The sequence below is a fragment of the Apodemus sylvaticus genome, chromosome 8, assembly GCF_947179515.1.
Source record: "Apodemus sylvaticus chromosome 8, mApoSyl1.1, whole genome shotgun sequence".
NCBI classification, from domain to species: domain Eukaryota; kingdom Metazoa; phylum Chordata; class Mammalia; order Rodentia; family Muridae; genus Apodemus; species Apodemus sylvaticus.
In genome coordinates this window covers 82,222,142-82,246,841 of record NC_067479.1, presented here as the reverse complement: position 1 = coordinate 82,246,841, position 24,700 = coordinate 82,222,142, and the positions used below count along the sequence as shown (strand labels likewise).

General features: G+C 43.9%; 2 pseudogenes; both read left to right on the top strand.

The window, feature by feature from the left end:
- Positions 1-2,564: 2,564 nt before the first annotated feature.
- On the top strand, positions 2,565-3,326 carry LOC127690781 (proteasome subunit alpha type-3-like; annotated as a pseudogene).
- Positions 3,327-21,266: 17,940 nt separating this feature from the next.
- Positions 21,267-21,872, top strand: LOC127690983 (coatomer subunit zeta-1-like; annotated as a pseudogene).
- The last annotated feature ends 2,828 nt before the right edge of the window (positions 21,873-24,700 follow it).

The window sequence follows — 24,700 nt, the reverse complement described above, 5'->3', positions numbered from 1 at the left end:
TAATAATTCCATGAAGAGAAATTAAATTCCATTATTTCATTTGAAATTAAAAAAAAATCTATTCATTGAATTCTTAATTTCATTTATGACTTTCCAGCTGTAAAATTCCAAATGCTTTAAACTACTAACACACTCTACCACGTGTCTTAGTTCTCAAACATATTAGCTGAAATTATTTCAAACACATTATAGAGGATGCTTCCAGTGTGTAGATCCATTTCAGATATGTTTTCTTAATGAAGTAATCATTTCATCATCAATTAAATTTGAAGACCAAATGCCTAATGGAGGATGTAGTTTGTTTCTTCATTTCATTGTCTGCTGGCCAGGAAAGCATCTCATTTGTTCTCTTCCCTTTTCCCATTCTAGAAAGAGCTGGTTATTTTGACTTTTTTTTCATTTTAAAACTGAACTCAGTGTGAGTAGGCAGTTCTGGTTAGCCTTCAGGATGGCCCTTTTTATGCATGGATGGTTGCCTATGGGCTGTCAATACACTAATCAATTGTCAGTCCTTTTGGATTTTCCTTCCCTTGTTTTAAGATTCATTTTCTTTCTTCGGTTATTGGACCCTTGAGAACCCCTTATGCCCCATTCATTCTTAACCTTCTCTTTCTCACTGTCGTTCTTCACCCGTCCCTCCCGCCTTCCTTCTCTTTCCTCTCTTTCCTCTTGGATTGGTACAGCTCTGAACTCTTTAATCCTGGTCTTTCCTCACTCCCTTGGTGATGCCAGCCTGTCTCTAGGTTGAATATTTTATAGCGTCAAAAACCAGGCCAGATTGTTCTTCCAAACTTCCAAACTCCACACTCACATAATGCTATCTTGACTTGATATTTACCCTTGGGTAGAATTGGCATCTTGAGCCCAGTGCCCTGTCCTCATGCTGAACTCTTATCTATCCTCAGCAGCTCCGCCAGAGAGTCCCTATGTGTGACTTCTTTACCATTCTGAAATTCTCAGTCTCCACTTTTAATGAATGAACTTCTTAAAAGACAACTTTTTTTCATCTATCTTTTACAAATATCACAGTTCACTTGTTCAAAATAAATAATCCAATGGTCCCTAGGGATAGACTTGTATAGCCAATCCCACAAACAGGTTTTGGGATGTTTTTATCATCCTAAAAAAGGAACTTTACAACTGTTGGAGACATCCCATTTGATGCTCATCTTTCCCCTGCAGTGTGGGCGTCTGTTTTATGTCTTTGTTTTCAATCATGTCGACATTTTGCATGCTTTTAAAAATAGGAGTGTCAAACATCCTGCGTGTTCAGTAAAGAAGATTTCAGGTTCCAGACTGTGATATCATCTTGCAGGGAGGTTTTTATGACAAACATCTAGCTATAGGATCAGCCATGAAAACAAGTTTCTCACGCTCTAAGCAAGATTGAATGACTCAAGTCCACTTTGTACCTTCATGAGGATGAGGCTATTGTGGTTCATTCCTACCCCCACTCACAGGCTCTGAGGTGTCATCTGTGAGCATTGTATTTACTATGGTCTTTCTTTTGTGGACTTTGTATATTTCTAGCCCTGGAGGATTTAGGGAATTTTTTTTGGGGGGGGTATCACCTCTCTACCATTTTAACTCACAAAAGACAGAGTAGAAGGGGGAAAAGTTCATTTATATTTGCACCTCATATGCTCATAGGAGGGCTCACTGATGAAGAACTCAAAGGAGGATTAAATTTGGGTCTTACACTTAATTTAGTGGGAAAAGGCATGATTCAAAGGGAGGGACCTTAGGTAAAATGCCTAACAATGGGGAGAGGGAGCTTGCAGAATACACTTCCAGCAGAAAGACAGGGCATCAAGTGGAGGGATGGGGTTGCTATCCCACAGTCAAAAACTGTGACCCAGAATTGTTCCTGTCTGAAAGAACTTCGGGGACAAAAATGGAGAACAGACTGAGGGAAAGGAGGTCCAGTGACCAGTCCAACTTGGGATCCATCTTAAGGGGAGGCTCCAAGGTCTGACACTATTACTGATGCTATGGTGTGCTTACAGATAGGAGCCTAGCATAGCTGTCCTCTGAAAGGCCCAACAAGCAGATGACTGAGACAGATGCAAATACTTTCACCCAACCAATAGACTGATGTCGGGGACCCCATCATCATGGGTCTGGAAGGTAAATTAGGTAAAGTCTAGAAGAAGTTGAGGAGGAGGGAAACCCCATAGGAAGGCTAGCAAACCTGGACCCCTGAGATCTCTGACACTGAGTCACCAACCAGGCAGCAACTAAGCCCCTAACACATATCTAGCAGAGGATTACCTGGTCTGGCCTCATCAAGAGAAGACTCACCAAACCCTTGAGGGACTTGAGAGACCAGGGAATGGGGAGGCTTGGCGGGCTGTGTGGGACTATGGGGGTGTGGGGATATCTTCTTGGAGATGGGGAAGGAGGAATGGGATGAGGAGGGCAGAATGGGAGAGGGATAACAACTGGACTATAAAAAAAGACTAAGATGATGATAATGAATAATAATAAATAATAAATAATAATAATAATAATAATGGCTCTTATGAGGATCCTGTGGAATCTGATAGGATATTTATGAGAGATTAATGGCTTTTCTGGAGAACAAATGGGAGATAAGAAAGTTTGTAACAGTTACTCATGAGGGCGAGCTGTTTGACCGCAGACCCGGAAGCACTCTGAGGCCTGCTGAGTCAGCACCATGGGCTGTACTAACCCATGAGGACTTGTCAGGCTCCACATCCTTTCCTGGTGGAAGAGTTTTTCAAGTTGAGTATGGCATGAAGGCTGTGGAAATAGTAGTAAGCTACTGGGATCGGATGTAACGATGATGTTGTCTTTGGGGTAGAAGAGCTAGGCCTTCCTTAACTTTCTGAAGAAGGCTCTAGCTTTTTAGCATTGACAGGCACATTGGAATGGCAGCAGTTTGTTGGGAGATATGTTAGCAGATGTGTTAGCAGACATAGCAAGAGAGGAAGTAGCCAGTTTTAGGTTTAACTTTGGCTGTAGCAGTCCCAACATCTTGCCTACAGAGTAATCATTCATACAGGCTTACCCGTAGGACGGCGCTGTCAGACCTTTGGCTTTGTTTCCATGTCAGTGTCTCTTACAGAGCAGATGGTGGTGCACAGTTCTATACGATCAGAGTTTCATATTGGGGCTGTGCCATTGGCAGAGCCCGGCAAGCTTCAGATGAAGGGAATGACCTACTGTGATGTAGCTAAAGAAGTTGTGAAAATGATTTACGTCGTGCATGATGAAGTTCAGGCAGGGTAAGACTTGCGCTAGAGCTCTGCTGGGTTGGGCAGTTAACCAAAGGGAGATGTGAAATCGCCCCAAGGGAGACGTGAAATCGCTGCAAGAGCTGTAAGGGAGGGAGCAGAACAACAGGCTGAGGAATCTTTGAAGAAGAAGATGGCAGCAGGTAATATTTTCTTCACTGCCCCTCGTTCACGTTTCTGCTACAGCCCTCTGTGGCCAGCACAATGGATTGTACATACCCATGGGGCGATTCTCATTTACTTTTTTCTGATAAAAATTCAGGTTTAATTAACATATACTTGAAAATATTATTGCGTAATTGAGGACATTTGAGTCATATTAAAACGTAGATTCACGCTTGATTAAAAATTCATAGTGCCCAGACTGAAGTAGAATCGAGTCCACAGTGAAAGTCCAGCCACAGTTATTAAAATATAAAAAAGCTTAGTGAACATACTATATAATATATATGCACTTTTGAATTCAAGATTGGTTTTGTTTTATCTAGAATTTAAAAAACAAATAAAAACAAATTTAAAAAAACATATTAAAAAAACAAAATAAAGAAAAAAGATTGGTGTGCCCTCCTTATTCTTTGTGGTGGGGAATTCCCTGAGAAGGGAGTTTGTGGGGAGTTTGCTCCCCGCTTTATCTGGGATTAGACTACCTAACTGAAGACAGCATTCATTTCTCAGAAATTTCTGCTGTAAATCAGATCAGAAAAGTTCCGAGAAATCTTTGTTCAGCTTAAACCAATATTTGTGTCACACTGGGCAAAGTCTGCATTCAGGTTCTTAGGTACCACTTTTAGAATCAGCACACTTGGAAAAGCAACACAAAACTGCCCGTTGGATTTTTGTTTTATAACCCTCCATCTCAAGAGATCTCAAATGTCTTTCCATAGATCTAAAAGAAAAAAAATCTTGCTTTTCGAGGTATTTTTGGCAGGAACTGTTGGTTTAAAGGTGGCCTACTTTGCCACTGCAAGAAGCAAACTTACGTAAGTTATAGGAAGGATTTACACGGCTCTTGGGTTAGTGACTCCTGTCTAGACCTCAAGGTTGACATAGGCTGTTTGGGTTTCCAAGGATTTAATTCCTGGGTCAATCAAGTGGACATAGTAAACACCCCAATTTCCTTACCGACTCACCAGAAACTCCTCTGGCTAACCTCCTACGCTGGGGTTTCAACAGAAGGAAGAGGCCTTGCAAAACCACGTGGTTATCCTTGCTGCAGCGGAGTTATACTGATAGGCACTGGGAAGTGGGCAGCGGGGCAGCCTTCCCCTCTCACAGGCAGCCTCTGTTCCACTTAAGTCTTGGCTCTCTTCCTGTTGCTCTCTGATGGTTATAAGGCGCTGAGTGTTCAGCATATTTGGGTTTTCAAAATCCCCTTAATTTAACCTTTCCTTTCAAGTCTAGCTTCTCCTCAAATGAGAACCAATTCTCGTATCCGGGTTTTGACTGTGATTTGCAGATCACTTTGGAAGCTAGGATGAATAAGTTTATCATAACAAGATCTGCTATGCATTGGTTCCACTGGTTGTTTTCAAAAATACCTATTGGAAGCTGATAATGTTTTGAAAAACAATGATAGCTCTCTCCACTCGTAAAGTTGCTCTTTTTCAAATGGCGCTGGCAACTCAACTCCACTTAATTGTTCAGAAGATAAGAATTTCTTCTAATTGTTTAATATTGCCAGCCGTCTCTAGGATGATGCAGTTAGTAGCCTGACCTTATCCACATTCTCACCAGTTCTGGTAATCTGTGGTAGTTAGTCTGTCTTCTTTTCTGCACATCACAGGCTCAAGTTCAGACCTCAAAGTTGTGCATCCAACAGCAATGTGTATCCTTATAGCATTTCTTCAAGAAAAGTTAGGTCTTCCATTATGTCTCTCCCCAGGAAATCTTTTGTTTCATTTCATTTTATTTTATTTCATTTTATGTTATTATTACGAGTACACTGTAGCTGTCTTTAGACACACCAGAAGAGGGCATCAGATTCATTCCATTACATGATTGTGAGCCACCATGTGGTTGCTGGGATTTGAACTCAGGACCTCTGGAAGAGAAGTCAGTGCTCTTAACTTCTGAGCCACCTCTCCAGCCACCCCCAGAAGTCTTATTTTAACAAAACAAGTAACATTTATTATTTGTTGCATGTTTCCTCTGACTCTAGGTCTCCACTCACTGTGTGTGGCTGAGTATCTGGGGACTCGGTTCTAAGCACTCCTTTAATTTCACGGTGTACCTCAAAGAAGAGGAGAAGGCTAGCTTGAAGCTCTGCTTGCCAACAACCTCTTAATTATAGCAAGTATGCTTGAATTTAATTATTGGGTTAAATGTCTGCATTCTAGTAACTTCATTTCACAAACAAGTTCCAGCAGAGCCACAGCCTATTGAAGTGACAAGAGAGGCTCTAACTGGAAGGTGACAGGACTAGAGTTTAGATGCTTTCACTTCCAGAGCCTTGAAGTCGATGCATGCTATAGGTCTTTTATTTAATACAACCCATCCTTATGTTTTGCTATCCTTTCTTCCAAGACTCTACTTTTTTTTCTCTTTTCAAACAGAAAGTTATGAAACAGCGAAGGACTTTTAAAAAGACAAATCCAAGCTATAAATATTAAAATATCAAATGGAAGAAGAGAACCGTCAGAAAGTTTGTCAACATGTTTATAATTCAGAACGTTCAAGCCAGCTCTGTTGAAGATTTCAACAGAGATGATATTAACTGCCAACAAGAAAAATTAACAGTAGTAAGAGAAAAATATTTACTCTCATGCTCAAAAAGTATCTGGTTCTTAAAAGCACACCAAGAAAGGAGCAGCAAGTGGAGGGGGCGATTTGTCCAGAACCAAGAACAGGTTATAACACAGCATCTCCACAGATAGGATGTACAGAGATAATGCAAAACCATTGGTTTACACTTGTATCGGTTCTCTATGGAGCACTTTCTGCTAAGTTCTGGGTGCAGGGAACTTGAAACTGCTTACGCTTCCTGGGTTAGCAGCTATGTATCTCAAATGTTAGGTGACAATAGTCCTGTGGGGGTAGCATGAAAAGGGAAGCCTTTTCATCCTGGGGTCTGGTGGTTTGGATGGAGAGTCATCAGCAAGGGTTTTGTGGATACCGTGACTTTTGGCAGAGAGCTGAAGGTGTTAAAGCAGCAAGGCATGCGGACATCCAGGGAACAGGTCGTTAGGTGCAAACCTTCTCAGGCTGAACCTGTGAGACCTGTTTGAAGAATGTGGAGAAGTTACTTCTGCCAGTCAAGGAATGTTCTCAGGAAGGGAGGTCAGAGATACCGCCAAGAGCATTGAAAACTCTAGGGTCATAATAAGGCTCCTGATACACACACACACACACACACACACACACACACACACACACACACACGCACAGGGCAGTGCAGAGGAATGTCTGAAAGTTAACATCTTAAAAATGAAAAATGGCAGGGATGGAGGAAATATGTTGGCATTGTTAATGTATACATTGAGTTAAAAACTATAGGCTATAGAATCATAGAAGAATGAGAGTAAGTAGGGAAAGATGGGGAGAGATGTCTGTTGACTGGAGTTACAGGGTACATCTCTTTCTTTCTTTTAAAATAATCATTTATTTATTTTATGTGTATGAGTATACTGTAGCTGTCTTTAGACTCACCAGAAGAAGGAATCAGATCCCATTACAGATGGTTGTGAGCCACCATGTGGTTGCTGGGAATTAAACTCGGGACCTCTGAAAGAGAAGTCATTGCTCTTAACCACTGAGCAATCTCTCCAGCCCCTCCAGAGAACATTTCTGTAAAGAAAGAAAATTCATCCACTTGTGAGATAGGAAGAGCTGGGTGGAGGGGAAGGAGAGGGACAGGGATAGGAAGATGGAGATGGAGAGGGAGAGGGAGAGGGAGGTGGAGGTAGAGGTGGAGGGGGTGAGAGAGAGGGAGAGGGACAGGTGTTTGGGCTGAAGAGATGTCTCAGTGGTTAAGAGCACTTGCTACTCTTGTGGAAGACCCAGCTCGGCAGCCATATGGCAGCCATGTCACAACCATGTGCGACTCAAGTTCCAGAGGATCCAGAACTTTCTTCTGACCTCCAAAGGCGCCAGGCGCAGATATGGTGCACATACATACATGCAGGCAAACACTCATGCATAAAAAATAAGATAAATAAAGTCAATACATACAGAGACACAGAGAGAAACAGAGACAGGTGGAAACAGAGAGAAGAGAAAAAGTCGTGTCCTCAAATTAAAGGAAGAGCATTTATAGAAGGAAGTTGTGATTGGTGGATCAAAGGGAGTTGAAAGATTGGAAAGCTTGAAGTCTGATTGTTAACCAATAGATGTGAGGTCCATAGATTTGACTTAGCTAGAATCATCAGTGGTAGCAGGTCAGGACAGAATCCTGATGCAAACAGTGCATATATTTTCTTTAAAAGACTTTCATGAAGGGGAGCTTTGAAATGGGAAGGTAACTCTGGTGGGAAATATGGAAAATTTAAAGACAGTATACCCATGATTCAGCAGTAAGAAAACATTTGATGACTCAGGGGAAAGAACACATTTTGTAGAGTCTGACCCTCAGGGAGGAGAAAGAATTATGTGGTCACATGTACAACTAGGAGAGAAAGGAGCCAGATATAGACCGGCTAGGAACATGTCTGCTTCATTCCACCGTAATAGGAGAAGAGTTAGGCTGCAGCCATGGTTACTGTGGTGGTTGAGTCATGTGGATGCTCACAGTGAAGCCGGATTCTGGAGTAGGAAGCAGGGTCATGAAGCAATTATGTAGGGAAGGGAAGGTGTCTACAGTCTACAGTGAGAATAGACAGTGTGGGAGTCGAGTCAGCATTGGCCTACTTGTCCTTGGCTATTGGCAGTCTAAATCAAGACTAGTTGGCATGAGATGTGTTTTTCTCCACCTACATCCAGCAACAGGATTAATATCACGAAGGGTTATAGGGAGAGAGAACAACAAAGCTGAAGATGTGTGGTGGGAAGAATTGATGGTTCACAGCAGCTAAGTGTGCTGAATTCAGAGTGTGTGTGTGTGTGTGTGTGTGTGTGTGCATGTGTGTGTGTGTGTATGCATGCATGCATGAGAAAGAGAAAAAGAGAGACAGACACACAGAGACACAGAGAATCAGATACACAGAGAGTAGGAGAGTGACAGAGACAGAGAGGCAGAGAGAGACAAAGACAGAGAGAGGCACACAGAAACAGAGACACACACAGAAACAGTCAGACACACAGAGACAGAGAGACAGATACACAGAGAGTAGGAGAGTGACAGAGAGACAGAGAGAGGCAGAGAGAGACAAAGACAGAGAGAGGCTAGGATGTGTCCACAAATGACAGAGACAGAGTAGAGAATAAGACTGGGAAATGGAGACTAAGAAACTGAAAAGACAGAGGGCTAGAAACAGCAACATGAATGTAAAATTTCCAAATAACAGGCGATGCCTGCCAGATGACAGTGTTCTCGAAATGGACTATGCAGGGTCTGTAGTCCGCTGCTGCAAGGCTGAATAGGAAATGGCAGACGCTGACAGCACAGTTATTTTCCTTTAAACGGTTTTAAAAGTATTATTTTATTTTATAACTAGGGGTGTTTTGCTTGCATATGTGTGTATCATATTCATCCTGGTACTAGAGTTACAGATGGTTGTGAGCTGCCAGGCAGGCCCTCTGCAAGGACAGGGAGTGCTCTTAACTGCTGAGTCATCACCTTCCCAGTCCCAAGTGCTGTTATTTCCTTAAAGGATTTGTCCATTTCACTAACTGTTCCCCCACCCCGGTTTTGTCTACAACTTGTCTACAATCAACAGCGCTTGTCAGGAGTATTTCAGTTAAGAATGAGGAAAGCCCTCAGGGTTTGAAGAGCCTTTTGTAGAAGGTACTTTTCTGTTGCTGTGATAAAGCACTGTGACCAAAGCAGCTTAAAGAAGGAAGGGTTTACTTGGTCATATGGTTCTGGAGGGATAGGGGTTTGTCATAACAGGAAGCACAACTGCACTTTATATTTTATAGAAACCAATTCCTTAAAATTGTGTAATTTCAGCTAAAACTCACGAAGAATGGTTTCTTGCTGGCAAACTGCCTTTTCTTCCACATATGTGAGCTAGTCCATTATTAACCAAATATGTGATGCTATGTGACTGTAAATGCTTGTTTTGGAGAAAAGTGGTCAATTTGACAATAAACTTTTACAATAATGGCTGCTATTCAATAAAGAGTGGAAAATATCACTTTTGTGTCTGGATAAAATGTCCTTGCTTTGTTTACTGTAAAGGTCTTCAGTCATTTTAATGGTGTGATCCAATTACATTGATATAGTGATAGCAAATTGTCTTTTTGTATATGTTTAATTGAATAGAATACTTACTCACTTGCATCATTAAATCTAACACCACCACCAATTTCCCTTTTAACGTATTCAGTGAAGCATCTCTCTATCCACTGTTCTTTAGAAATAGCTTTCTTTTCTCCACCTCAACAGTTTCTGTTGCTTTATCCTGGCCATATTATTGGGAGGCAGAGCTCTAGAAAGAATAATATAGTTAATCTTTCTCGGGCATTTCCCCACTAATTAGTTTATTTATTCACTTTATATTCCAAGAGTAGCCCTCTTCCCTCCTCTCCTCCCAGTCCCACCCTCATGAATCCCTCCCCCATCACCCCTCCCCTTCTCCTCAGAGACCAAGAAGCCTCCCACAGGTATCATCCCATCCTGACATATCAAGTTGCAACAGGACTAAGCCTTTCTTCACCCACTAAGGCCTGACAAGGTTGTCCAGCTACGGAACCGGAACCAATGGCCGGCAACAGAGTCAGAGACAGACAGCCCCTGCTCCAATCATTAGCGGACCCACATGAAGACCAAGACAAAGCAGCACATGTGCTATAAATGTGCAGGGGCCTAGGTTTGCCTCATGCATGCTCTGGTTGGTGGTTCAGTGTCTGGGAGCCTCCAGGGGCCCAGGTTAGGTGACTATGTGGGTCTTTTTGTGGTGTTTTTGACCCCTCTGGCTCCCTCAATCCTACTCCCCACTCTCCCACAATCCTCTTCCTCTTCCTCTGGCTTTTAATAACTGAAATTTTTTATTATAGTTGAACAGATTTTTATTATGATGCAAAAATTAGCCCTTCGTTTTCTCTTCAAAGACGGACAACATATTAAATTCAGTTTTCTGCATCCTTATGCATATTATTTTCATTTACTGTGAATGGATTCCAAAATAATATGTCCTGTACATATCCATACATGCTACGGTATTGTTATTTCTGTTTTTGTATGTGGGTGCATGTGTAAGCATGCCAATATGCTCATGTGTGTGCATGTGTGTATGTGGGGACTTGCCGATACACTTGTGTGGAGGCTAGAAGCTGACATCTGGTCTCTTTACCACTTCTCACCTTAGTTTTGAGACAGAGTCCTGACACTGACCCTGGGACAATTTGGTTAGTCTGCTGGTCAGCCAGTCCCTGGTCAGCCGGCCCCTGGTCAGCCGACCCCTGGTCAGCCGGCCCCTGGTCAGCCGGCCCCTGGGCTCGGCCTGTGTCGCCCGCCCAGCCCTAGGCTGTCAAGGATGGATCGCCACACACATCTCTTTTACATGGCTTTTGGGATCTGGACCTCATGCTTTTTCAGCAAGAAAGACTGTATGATCACCTCAGTTCCCTGATATTAATATTTTAAAAAGGTTTTAGTGCTTGGATAATTGTATATTAAAAATAGTATAGAAATCCCTGAACTCTTTAAGTACTTTCTCCTGGTGGTGACATCTTTAAAATTTGCAGTGCCATAATTATGATCAAAATGCTAAACAGACAGTTACATACAGAGCATCTGCGTACAAGCCTCTGGTACAGCCACACCCACTCTCCTCCAAAGCCACGTCCACTACCTCCAAAGCCACGCCCACTTTCCTTAAATGCAAACCCCTCTCTAACCAGGAATAATCACAGACTTATTCTTTTTTTTTTTTTTTTTTTTGATTTTTTTTTTCTGAGACAGGGTTTCTCTGTGTAGCCCTGGCTGTCCTGGAACTCATTCTGTAGACCAAACTGGCCTCAAACTCAGAAATCTGCTGGCCTCTGCCTCCCAGAGTGCTGGGATTACAGACATGCACCACCACCGCCCGGAACACAGATTTATTCTTATTTGAATATTTTCACTTTAAGAATGTTACATAAATGGAATTATGCAGGATGTGCACAATTAGTATGGATTATCTGGAAACCCATCCAGATTGTCCCACGTATCGATATCCATTCTTTTTGATAGCTGGCAGGTTCTATGGTATGGACACTCCATAGCTTATTTCCAGTTTGACTCCTGTGAACCAGCCATCGATGCACAGGTTGTTGAGTGAACGCGTATTCACTGTTCTGGGATGTGTGTCCAGGGGTCAATGGTGGTACATATGTTAGCTGTATCTTTGTGTTTTCCATAAATTTCAAAATTATGATATGATACACAACACGAATATCATTTCTAAGTCTGGCTCAGTGACATCAAATACGTTGATAAATTGTGATTATAAGTCTTCAAAATTATTTTCATCTTTCAAAACTGATTCTGCAGGCAGAAGATACCTGGGGCCACCCAAGCTAGGATGAACAAATATGTGATGGAGAGGTGGGAAAGATAGAAAAATGGCGCTGCGGGCACACTACGGAGAGGGGTGGAACTGGAGACGGATGGCAGCGACAGGTGTGAGAGAGGGCTGAGGTCACACTGCCCAGGACGGTCGGCAGGATGGTATGGCGGGCGTAGCTGGAGCCTATGCAGATGCAGACTCAGACCCTAAACCCGCCGTCCAGCTCGGGATCCCGCTGGCAAAGCTTCATTTTCTGGATTGGACCTCCTCAAAGAACCACCGTGGTCTGTAATGCCACTGGAGGCCATGCTGGTGTCTGTGGTCCATGTTGCGGCCTTGGCTTCTATGACGCCTGAGATTCATGAGGACATAGGCAGTCTATGCCACTGTCTGATGCCTTGGCGATGTCCTCAGTGCTGTGTGAGGGTGAGGTGTGTTGTGGATACGCCTGGTATTGTTGCACCCAGAGATTGAGTTACCATTGTTTCCTGAACTAAGTTTGTGTTGCGTTTTCCTTCATGCTGTGGCTCGTCTGGTTCAAGAGCGAAAGGTACAGCGGCAAAGTGTGGGTTTGCCAGATGTGCACCACAAAGGCCGTGGGGGATTTGAAGCACGGGGTTTGTGTGGTAGTGTCGTGGTAGGTTCCCGCCACTGGGAACCTAGCGAGCTGGTTGGAGGTGTTTTGGGATCTCTGTGCCAGTGAATCTCCATGAGATACAACCAGGTCGGCCATTGCTCGCCAGTGAATGGTCACCGGGGGCACTGGGGCATAAGAATGGGAACATAATGGTTCTGCTTTTTTTTAATGTTTCCCCCAACAGGGGTGGAGGTGCTGATGTGAGTGGCAATTGTAGCCACCTGAGGCCGTGCTGAGGTCTGAGGTCTGTGCAGCAGCTGAGGACCATGAGTGGGTCTGTGGTCATGATATGGCCTAGGTATAGATGGCAGGTGCTTCCACAGAAGCCCATGTTGATGTCTGAAGGGCAAGACAGCGAGGCACTTCAGGTAGTGTAATGGGCGTGGGAGAGCTGGCCCTGCCCTCTCCAGCCCCAGCACAGCACTCCTCAGATGATGGCTTCTGCATTCCCACTCAATGGATACAGCTAAAGAAAGACTCACCTTCCTGTGAGAGGCTAGCCACTAGGAGTATGACCATGATCCAGTGAACATATAGATTACTTGTCTAATATAGATTACTGCCTGTCTGTCTTCTTCTTCTTCTTCTTCTTCTTCTTCTTCTTCTTCTTCTTCTTCTTCTTCTTCTTCTTCTTCTTCTTCTTCTTCTTCTTCTTCTTCTTCTCCTTCCTTCCTTCCTTCCTTCCTTCCTTCCTTCCTTCCTTCCTTCCTTCCTTCCTTCCTTCCTTCCTTCCTTCCTTCCTTCCTTCCTTCCTCCTCCTCCTCCTCCTCCTCTTCCTCCTTCTTGACGTGGGATGGGAAAGTTCATTGGGAAGAGGGGTGGTCAGGAAGAACTGGAACATGAGCATAATCAGGGTGTTGATACGTTCGCATCAACATTATTCACATTTTCTAAATCATGGAAGCACTTCACTGATGGATAAATCAAATCACAAAGTGCGGTAAATTCATGCAATGAAATATTATTCAGCCCTGAAAACTTCTGACATATTCTACAACATGGAGAAAACTACAAATGGAGAAGACATTGTCACAAGTGATGTCACAAATAGGGAAAAGGGGCAAAAAATCCAGTCCAAGACTGGGTGGCCCCATTTCTTAGGGACTCTGGAAAGGGCTGATCACTGCAGAAGAACCATGCACATTTTCTTCATGGGCCAGGAACCAGAGCAAGAAAAAGGAAAAAACAGATCCACTGGACCCTTGAAAGGTGTGTACCCAATGACCTGTCTGGATACCCCATCCCCTCCCAAGACCACTGTGGGTACCAAGCATTTTACATGGGCCATTGAAGGACATATAACATGCAAATTATAACATATTCTAAGAATAGGACATTTGATTACATGATAATCCTGCTCATGGTATTCGGGGAACTGCATTCTGTGTCCCGTGGAGGCTATACCATGTTGCATTTCCAACAATACATGGTTTTCCAGGTACTCTGCAGTGCCTGTCACTTGGCTTGTGATGGCAGGCATCGTAATGGAAAGGAAGTCGTCACTCACACATGCTAGGTAAGTGCTCTTTTACCACTGAGCTACACTCCCAGCCCCGCCCCAGCATCCAATGCTGCAACAGTGCTGTCTTCCAGATGGTGAATATGTGTTTTAAATTTCAACATTTAATTTCTTTCATCCATGGTCTGTAGTTTTCATTGCATTGATCCTTTGCCTCTTTGGTTAATTGCTTAATATTTTATTCCCTTTGATCAGTGTCATAAAATACAGTGTTAGTTATAGTATTATTTTGCATGTTGAAATAACAAAATCACCATTTTAGTTCTCATTTGTATTGAAACTCGCTTTTCCTCTTCAAATTTGTATTCCTCACATATTTGTCCATGATGGTAAAAGTAATCTTCACTACTGTGACATATTTCACCGTTTGTACCCTAACTTCTTTTGTGATATAGGTTGCTTGCATTTCAGTGATGTTACAAGCATTTGTGTGCATGCCTTCTTGACATGCATTTCTCTTTATTGTGCATACCTAGGAGGGGGGAGCATTTCTGACAGACGTTACACTTTGTTTGGTTTGAAAGATATTACCTAGTCTTTGAGAGACTCCACGATAGTGGGATCCATCCACTTGTTCTAGTGTCCTATGATTCAAGGTGCAAGTCACTCATGCGCAGACTCAGAAACACACTTCCTGTCTGTTTCTCCTAGCAGTTGTGTCTTGTAGACAGTTCTTTCTCCTTCCTTGGTCCTTCCTCCTGCACATTTGGATTTGAGTAGCATTAATCACCTGATGCAACACATATAGTTTCTTTTTCTTTTAAAAAAAATTATTAGCATTGTATCTTCGGTGTTTCTTCTACCATGTGATCTTCATGATGACCTGCGTAGATTGTGATACAATTGTATTTAGTGTCCTATGATTGCTAGGTATATTTGCACGAATTATTGTCAAAGAATGTTTCCTTACATTCCACTTTCCCTTTCACTTGTGTTGTTTTAAGATAAAATGCTTGTGGGGAAATTCCCAGGCCAATGGGCTGATCCCTTTTCTGATTTTGATACTGATTGGGATCAAATGTGTAGTTAGAAAGGGAGTTCCAAAGGAATCAGGGCCACTTGAGGCCAGCAGCCCAGTCTCTGTGGAGATACCTTCCTGATATGTCAATTTATTTCCTACAATAGATCTTAATTAGACATTTATTTGTGTAATGTCATAACTTCTCAGCAACTTCTATGCTCATTCTACTGGGTGATGTGATTTTCTCTGGTGCAGGACCCTACATCCATCTGAGATACTCCAACAGTGGGGGATGATGCTTAGCATACATTTTTACCTCTGAAATAATAATTTACAAGCTTCTTCTGGAAAACAGTTATTCGGTAGCGTTGAAAGCTCAGAGGATAAAATTAAGTGAAACAGGAGGAGAATGAAACACAGACACCTGGAAGGTGAAGGCCACTTGCTTGCCGTGGTCGTGGCCTCTGGCTAATGGTGCCACACTGCTGAGCTGCTGACAGGCACGCGGAATCATCAAGGCTGCACCTCGGAGTCCTCAGCCATGCACTCACCATCTGCACACCCAGGTCTGAACAATTCTTAATACTACTAGTTGCATATATGCACACGCCAGGTTAGCCAGCACTCATTAGGTTTTTAGTGGAGTGTCCTGTCTGTCACTTTCTTCCTTGTCCAACTTATCCAGAGAACCTTGGGCCTAAAAACACTACATTGAAGCGAGTTTCCCTTAATACTTTAAGGCCTCTGCTGATATCCCCCAGTCTCCCATTACATGTTCCCTGGTCCCAGGATCTTGATAGGTAACTCCTTACACATCCCTTTCATATATCCCCAAGGTCCCGACGTGGAATGAAGATGACATTCCACTACTAAGCCACTATTTCAGGCCTACTATCTGTGAGGTCTTGGTGACACATTGTGGTGTGTTAGGTTATTCCCTAACATTACATGTGGGGGAGGGGCCGCACGTTGCTCATGCTTTGCACAAATCTACCCGACCTTTGCTCCAGTGGGTCTGGCTTCACACTGCTCAGGTTTGTATAACTTCCTCCCTCCTCCACTGGATAATTTCTCCGTCTATCAAACCAGGACATGGATATCTTTGCTCTCCAGCTCCTTTTCTCACAGAAGTCCTCTGACCTGCCTTCCTACGGGCAGTGGCTGCAGTGTAATACTGACATGCAGAAGAGACATTGGTGGCCGCCCTGTGTCACCAGTTGGCTAGGCTGATTTGCTGTTTCTTGCTTCTTCGTTGAAATAGATGCTTCAAGGATGCCGTTGGCTACGGTACTGGCTCATCAGAATGGTGACTCTGGTCCTCTAACCTGGCTGTATTGTGTTTAGGGGACTGCTCCTCTCATTCCAGCCTGGTCCTAGATACTTCCTCTGCTACCGCTGTTGCTGAGAAGGACAGGGAAAGCTGATGCTGTTTCTGGGAAGGACAGGGTGTTCTCTGGGCTGGCATAGGTTTAGTTACAAGGGACTGAGTTTCAATGGGCCCTGCTATTTCATTTCAGGTATTAATGAGGCTCCACGTCTGATTTAGGATATAGATTTGACCCATAGGTATTAGATTGTGCATCACTTAAACAACCTCATTAGCTCCCAGTAGAATGTTTGCGGGCTCTCTGTCCACCTGCATATTTTCTTGAGTTTTCTTGGCTCAGTTTGTGCTACCCCCACCCCGCACCCCTTTGAGCTAGGTATTGCTACCATAGCTGCAGTCTCCAGTTTTCTGGGCTGCAGGTCTTTAATGATGACCTCTGTTACCATCAATTCGTACAGCATTGGGGTAGGTCTGACTGTTGAGAGTGCAGGGACACACACTGTCTGTCATGCTCTATCAGATGGTTTGCATGTGGGTGACATGACCTGTGTACCACCTTTATGGCTAATTTGTATACCTTTTAAAAATTATGCTTTCCTAAACTTAAGAACAAGTACATGTTCCATGTTCACAATAAATTATTAAAATAAATATAACACCCTTGCATTTAAAATGTTTGTTTTAATTGGGGTGTGCCAAATAAAATTGAAAGTCTGGTGCCCTTCTGAAGTGGCTCCTGGAAATGACTGACTTGGAGAACAGATGCTTAACTGACTCTATTTCTAAAGCATTTTACTTATACACTTATAAAGTATTTGATTTGTAAGTAAGTGTAAATAAACCCTCCCAAGTCTTCTACTAAGAGGAGATAGTTTGAGGTAGTCACACTTGTCAAGGAAGAGAATGTTAATGCTGTGGACTATGGAAATAGTTCAGTGGTAAAGCGCCTGCCACACAAGCCCAGGGACTTAGGTTCAAATCTCCAGAACCTACGTAAAGCTAGGTGTGGAAGCTATCCTCTGTCGTGGAGACCATCTGTAATCCAGGCACTCCTATGGTGAGATGGGAGGCAGGGATAGGAAAATCCATGGAAGTTTCTAAGCCAGTTAGCATGGCACACACAGCGGGGAACAACAAAGAAAGGGCCTCAAACAAAGCGGGAAGCAGGGACTGATGGCCAAGGTTGAGCTCTGACCTTCACAGGCACGCTGTGGCACACACAAACGTGCTCTCATACACGGGAATATGTACACACACACACACAGATAGAGATGGAGCATTGACATCCTATAGGTAAAGTAGAAGGTAACTTTTTGATGAGTGTTGTGAACCTTGGGAGAAAAGACAGTAGGGACTGTGTATGTTCCCATAGACCCTGAAATGACCTTTGTGCCAGGGTGGGAGGAGAATATTTATATTTGTTCAAGGATTTTAATTATGATTTTAGGGAATGAGTTTTTCATTTTATAGAATATCTTCTATTTGTTGACAGTTTAAATCATGTGAGCAATGTACTTTAATGATATCCATTTGTATCTTTTTTTATTCCCCCTAGACATCCCAAAACATCTATCTCCTCATTTCCTGTTCTCCCTCCCCCTCTCCCTCCCCCCCTCTCCCTCCCTTTCCTACTGAGTCCAGTTAACGCTGCCTCTCAGAACGCTCACTGGTCTTTTTGGCTTGAACTTTGTTAGGTCTTGTGCAGGTAACTACGGTTGCTATGGCTTCACAAATGCAACGGCCATGCCAGGTCCTGAAGACAACATTCTTTCCTTCCTTTGGCTTTTACGTTCTTTCTTCTCCCTCTTTCTTAATATTCCCTCAGCCTTGGTAGTGGTGGTAGTGGTGATGGTGGTATTGATGGTATTGGTGGTACTGGTAGTGGTGGTGCTGCTTGTATTGGTATTGGTGATGGTGGTGGTGGTGGTGGTGGTAATGATGGTGTTGATACAGATATGCCCTTTAGGATTGAGAACTCAATAGTCACTTATCCTCAGCATTTTGGCCATCTGTGTGTCTGCATTAACTGAGGACCACTGCAGAGAGAAGCTTCTCTGGCCAAAGCTGTGGGGTAATACTGTTTTTGTTTTCGTTCCCTCTGTATAGCACCTTTCAAATGGTGCTATGTACTATGCAAATTAACCAATAGAGTTAAAATGTGCTGATCCGTATCAGCTGGACTTATCTATGAAAAATATTTTGAATAGGAGAATTCTATAAAATATTTATCATTGTCATTTGGAGTTGTAGCAGTGCTATAACTCTCACGAAGACCATGGCTTTGGTGCACCATGAGTTTGAGTCTTGGCTCTTTCACTTGTTAAATGATCCTCAACCACTTACGCTTGTAATCATTGTCTTCTGTTTTTAAAATTGCAGTAAAAAGAATTAAAATAAAATTACATCATCTCCCTTGTTCCTGTGCTTTCTCCAAGCTTTCCCATGTCGCCTTCTTAATTCTCAAATTGGTAGCCTCCTTTGAACTATTAGTGATACACACACGCACACTCGCGCACATACATAAATTTTATATTCTGTATGAATTTTAATTCTATATATAGAATATATACTTTAATCTTCTATATATTTTAATTCTAATTAATCTAATTAAATTTTAATCTAATTAAATTTTAATCTAATTAATTAAATTTTAACTTAATTAAACTTTAATCTAATTAATTAATTTTTAATTGAATTAATTAAATTTTAGTTTTATATTAAAATCGATTTTAATTCTCTATATATGCACATATGTATAAATATAGAAATACAACCTGCTTGATTATATTTGGTGTAGTTTGTGTGTATATGATATATAATTTTAGGATTGACCATTTTGTATTGAATAACCAGTTATAGGGGACTCATTCCTGGGGGAGACTAATTTTCCCATTTTTAGCAGTCATGGCTTAATTGTTAAACTAATAGATAATAATACCCACTTGATAGATTTCTTGGGAGAATTAACTGAGGCAACACAGATAAATATCAAATGTTTCTGGCATATAACAAGTAGTTATACAAGAATGTATTTCTTGTAATAGTAATGGAATTTGTTGGTGCAAGTTACTGATGCTTGTTAATTCAAAAGTATTATCTTTAAGTCTTTATTCTTGTTCTGTGAACAGTTATATAATGTGGATAAGAAAAAGGACTGTAAGATTTAAATTATTTCAAGATAAAAAATGTAGTGACCAAAAAAATGCGAGAGTCAATATTTAGATCCATATTAATTTGGTTTGAATCTTTCTTTCCTGCAAACTCAACTTTCAAGCTTCTTGGTAAAATTTGTATGTTAGAAAAAGAGTCAAATCTGACCACCAGGTGGCGCTGGCCGAGGTTCCCTACGTGGGGACGTCTTTAGCACATTTCTGGTGGGGGAAACAGCAAAGTTCGAAAGGGAAGACAAGCATTTGCTTTGGAAGGGATTCTGTCTCACACACCCGTGTGTGAGAAGTTATGAGTGTAACACTTTTCACTGTTTGACAACTTCTATCTTTAGGCACACAGTTTAAAAGATGTAATCCACTTCAATATTTATTGAAATAAAATCTAGTTTAATAATTTTCATGATAACTCAGAGCTTAATCTGGCTTTCATTAGTTAAAATATCTGTTAAAGTTTGCAAACTTGAAGGTTATGGTAGAAATGGCAGGTAGCCCTTTACCTACCAAGTAGAGAAAGGGCGTCTATTTCATTGGCCTGGAAGGAATTAAACAGTCGTGTTTCACAGACACAGCTTGATTAAATCTCAGGGAGCATGCTGTCACTCAGTGTGCAGTTTATAATAGCACTTAGAGTGTTATTTCTGGTTGTCCGCCTTGGTCACTTACGCAGTTCTTAAGTTTGCGGAAAATGTGTTCTTCAAAGTCATGCCATTAAATCTGTAACATTTTGGGTCAGTTGCAATTATAAAAACACGCATAGCGAGGCTCATGTTTTAGGCCTGTTTAGAGCATTCATAGATAACAATTTGTCAACAAACTGTCTCATAATGTTTAACAGAGAGTAAATTTGAGATGAGAACACTCATTCTGAAATATCAAGGGTCGGGTGTATGTTTTGTTTTTGTCCCGGTCTGGGTCCTTTATTTCTTTTTTGAACCTTAGGCCATGGGTTCTTGTGGAATGGCTCCAGCAGCTCAGGCGCCTTCCTGTCAGTCCTCACAATGTGTACCTCTCTGCGTGGTGCAGGTCGAACCCAGGTGCCCATCTCGTTGGCTTCCTTTTCTTCTCCTCATTCTCCACCCACACCAGGAAGCTGTCTCTGCACTCAGAGTGCCTGATGAGCTCAATTCGCACATTGTGAGCCACCGTGTGGGTGCTGGGCATCGAACTCAGGACCTCTGGAAGAGCAGTCGGCGCTCTTAACCGCTGAGCCATGTCTCCAGCCCTCAAGCCACACACTGATCATCTTGGCCAGAATCTTGTCCTTAACTTTCTTGTTAAAGTGCCCCTAGCACGCTGGGTGACATTGTAGACTCTTCCAATTTTGCCGTGGTAACACTACAGGGTGCTCCTTTATGAACAGAACCCATTCCCTTGATGTCTACAATATCGCCCTTCTTGTAGATTCGATCGTACGTGGCCAAAGGAGCAACTTCACGTTTCCTAAAAGGCCTAGAGAACATAAAGTGAGCACTTCTTCTCTTTCCCTTTGTGTTGGTTATCTTGGTGAGTTATGGAGATGGCTACCGCGGCCGAAAGGGGTTTTCAGAGTTTAGGTCACAAGTGTCACTTACCTTCTTCACTCAGGAATCATGAATGGCCACATATTTTAATAATAAGTGAAGAGGATAAGTAATAATGGAGTGCTCCCCTAGCAACGGGCAAAGAGGCCCCTTGTTGGTGGTATTGTCTTTGTATCAGTCGGGGCAGAGGAGATGTCAGTTCCTTTCTTCATTCTCGCCTGATGTCTTGCTTAGTGGCCAAAGCTATTTTATGCCTAGGACGCATAAAAATCAAATCAAGGTTGGCAGCAGCTGTGGGCAAGATGGAGGCGCTGATTTTGGAGCCCTCCCTGTACACTGTCAAGGGCATCCTGATTCTGGACAATGATGGAGACCAACTCTTCGCCAAGTACTATGATGACACCTACGCCAGTGTCAAGGAGCAAAAAGCCTTTGAGAAGAACATTTTCAACCAGACCCGTCAGACGGATAGTGAAATCGCCCTGTTGGAAGGGCTGACGGTGGGCTATAAAAGCAGCATCAATCTCTATTTGTACGTGATTGGCAGCTCCTATGAAAATGAGCTGATGCTTATGATTGTTCTGAACTGCCTCCTCGACTCCTTGAGCCAGATGCTGAGGAAAAAAATGTAGAAAAGTGAGCTTTGCTGGAGAACATGAAGGGGCTCTGGCTATGGATGAGATTGTAGGTGGAGGGGTGATCCTAGAGAGTGACCCCAGCAAGCGGTGCAGCGGATGGTTTGAGGGGTGAAGACGTCCCCCTTACAGAGCAGACCGTGTCTCAGGTGCTGCAGTCGGCCAAAGAACAGATCAAATGGTCCCTCCTTCGGTGAAGGTGTTCTGAGCCCAGTTCCTGGCCCCTCAAAACCTGCATCTGCTGTGACTTCTTATCCAGGGCCCCAGGGCCCCAATTTCTGTCCTTAGGGTCATCTTGGAGAATCGCAATGGATTCTTGTGTCTCTATACTTTCTGGGGTTCTTTTCCCTCTCTCTCATAAGAGCAAAGTCCCCGGCAGATTTGAGTGAGTCAGGGGAAACACCCTCTTCCTAGTTACACTGGTCTCCCCCGCCCCTCCCCCCATTCTCTCCTTGGCTTCTTGGCTCTTCACTGAGGCTGTACTTCAGATCACCAAAGCAAGAGAAAGAGAGTGCTGAGTGTCTTCTTCCCTGTGCCTCAGGGGCCCTCGTCTCAGCAGCCCGGATATCCAGCAAAGGGAGGACGCCTTACCTCAGCATGAGTGGGTTTGGCGTGGCTGAGGCCATTCATCCTTTGCCTCTGCTTCTCCCCTTCCTGCTGCCTTGTCCTCTGCCTTAGAGGGAAAGGGAAGAACTTATAGGGAGGGGCAGAGCTGCAGCGCAGCAGTGATGTAAAGGCTCTTGAAGCTTGTGAAGTGCAGCCTCTACCTTGATCTGACCTTCAGCCTCAAAGCTGCTGTAGCTGCACATGGTCCTGAGAGCATCTCTCCAGGTCTGTACCACGCCTCTCTGCCTGCATCGCCTGGGAGATCTTTGCCTGGTGTGGCCTCTGTCACCCTGGAGCAAAGCCAGACCCTGGAACTAAAACTACTTTAATCCCTAGAAAAGTTTCTGCTCAGAACTGAGGATGGGAAGGGCCGTAATGGCACCGGCCCTGCCTGTTCCTTCTCATTGCCACACTCGAGTTCCTCTGTCCTGGTTCTGCAATCTGTTGCTGAGTCCCCCCTCTGCATCGCTCTTCCCCGGAAGTGGAGGGTCTGGTGCAGTGCCGTTCCTCTGAGGCTTGGATTCCCGTTCTTGGGTGTAATGTTGACCCTTGACCCCACATCCCTGTGAAAATGACTTAAGAAAAAAAATGTTTCTGAGCAAGTGTTCTGCCCCATGCAGTGGCTGAAGCGGGCAGACTGGAGGCAGCCTCTGCAAGAAATGGAGAAGGGAGACAGACAGGTGTGGGTGGAGAAAAATACCCAGAGACCTGCCCTCTGCCTCAAGGCCAGGGAGAGGGGTGTCACAGGCACACAGAGCCCCGCCTAACACCATGCAGTGCAGGAGGAAGACAGACAATTACCTGCAGACCTCCATGCCACCTACAGTTCTGCCCTCCAGTGCAGGGCGAAGGAGGCCCATAGACACCCTCTTGCCAGAGGATGTCACCCAGGGGCATGCAGGCTGTGTGGCCAGCCTCCAGCGGGAGCTACCATTGTGTGCTATGCGGTGGACAGAGGGGAGAGACAGAGAAGTGGAACAGCTTGAATATTATGAAGAAAGATGGAACCAGAGACCCGAGGGTGGAAAAGAGCGGCCAGTCCCTCCACCCGGGGCCATGGTGAGGTCCCAGCCTGAGCTGTCTGAGGGCCATGTCTGAGTCTGTCACTACGCAGGGCTCAATGTCAATGCGTGTAGCTTATATTACCACTACAGAACGTGGGACTGTCACTGATCAGGGCAGCCATCATGGATGGTGTAGATGTCCAGAGGCTATGCAGAACTGGCCCCAGCCCTCACTGGTTGTGTGCTCTGGAGAACTGGTCTCACCTTTCACTGACGACAGCACTCAGGGGAGCCAGACCCTGCACCTCATCTGAGCAGCGTGGTGGAGCTGGCCCTGGTGGCAAGGGTGTGGGTGAGCTGACCCTGAGCGTGAGCGCGGGGAGCTGCCAGCCCCTCGCAGGCTGCAGGACCTGGGAGAGTGGCCCATGTGCTTTGAACAGTGGAGCTGGCACTGGAGGTGTGCATGGGGTGGAGCTGACCTTGAGGGCAGGAGAGCAGGGGAGCTGACCCTGCCTCCTGCCCACGGCTGCGTTGGGTGGTCTAACCAGAGTGCTGGGGAGCTCACCATGGCGGTGTGGAGGAGGGAGAGCCAGTGTGCCAGCTGCCACCCAGGCCCAGATCCAGGGCTCTGAATTGGACGCAGATCTATCATCTGCAAATGGTTAAGACATGTGCAAGGGCCAGTTCTGTTGATGCAAAGCTGCAGAATCTCCTTGACATGGAGCAAAAACAGGATAACCAGGAGGAGTCCCGGTGAGGATCCAGTATTGATGCTGTCATAGAAGCCAGAGAGACCTCAAACCAGACCAATGAGTCATCGGAATGCACATTTGCAAGTGAGAATGTGTGGACAGAGGGGAATACTGAGGACACACCGACACACTACGGCTTCCACAATGAGATATTTTCTATTCTTTGTTTTTGCTTGTTTGTTTGTGTTTTTTATTTTTGGGAGGAGGTTGCAAGGGTGAAGGGCAGATATAAGGGGACAGGTAGATGAGAGGGTTTGTGAAACTCACAAAGAATCAATAAAAAGTTTAAAATAAAATTTAAAAAGAATTATTTTCATTTACTTGATTATATTGGAAGGTTGATTTTTCCCCCCATGGGTGCCTTTCATAGCTGCCAGTTGGTTATCTGGTAATTATGAATATGACATTGTTTTCAGAAAAAAAATAGCTGTGCCTTAGGATTTCCATTGCTATGAAGAGACATGAGGACCAAGGTAAGTCTTATAAAGAGAAAACATTTAACTGGGGCTGGCTTACCGTTTCAAAGGTTCAGTCCACCATCATCATGGTGGGAACCGTGGCGACAAGCCAGCAGAGTTGGTGCTGGAAGAGCCAAGGGTTCTATATCTTGATCCAAAGACAACCAGGAGAAACCATCCCTTCTGACTGGCAGAGCAAACCAGGAGTCCTCAAAGCCCGCCTACACAGTGACACATTTTCTCCAATGAGGCCGTACCTCCCAATAGCG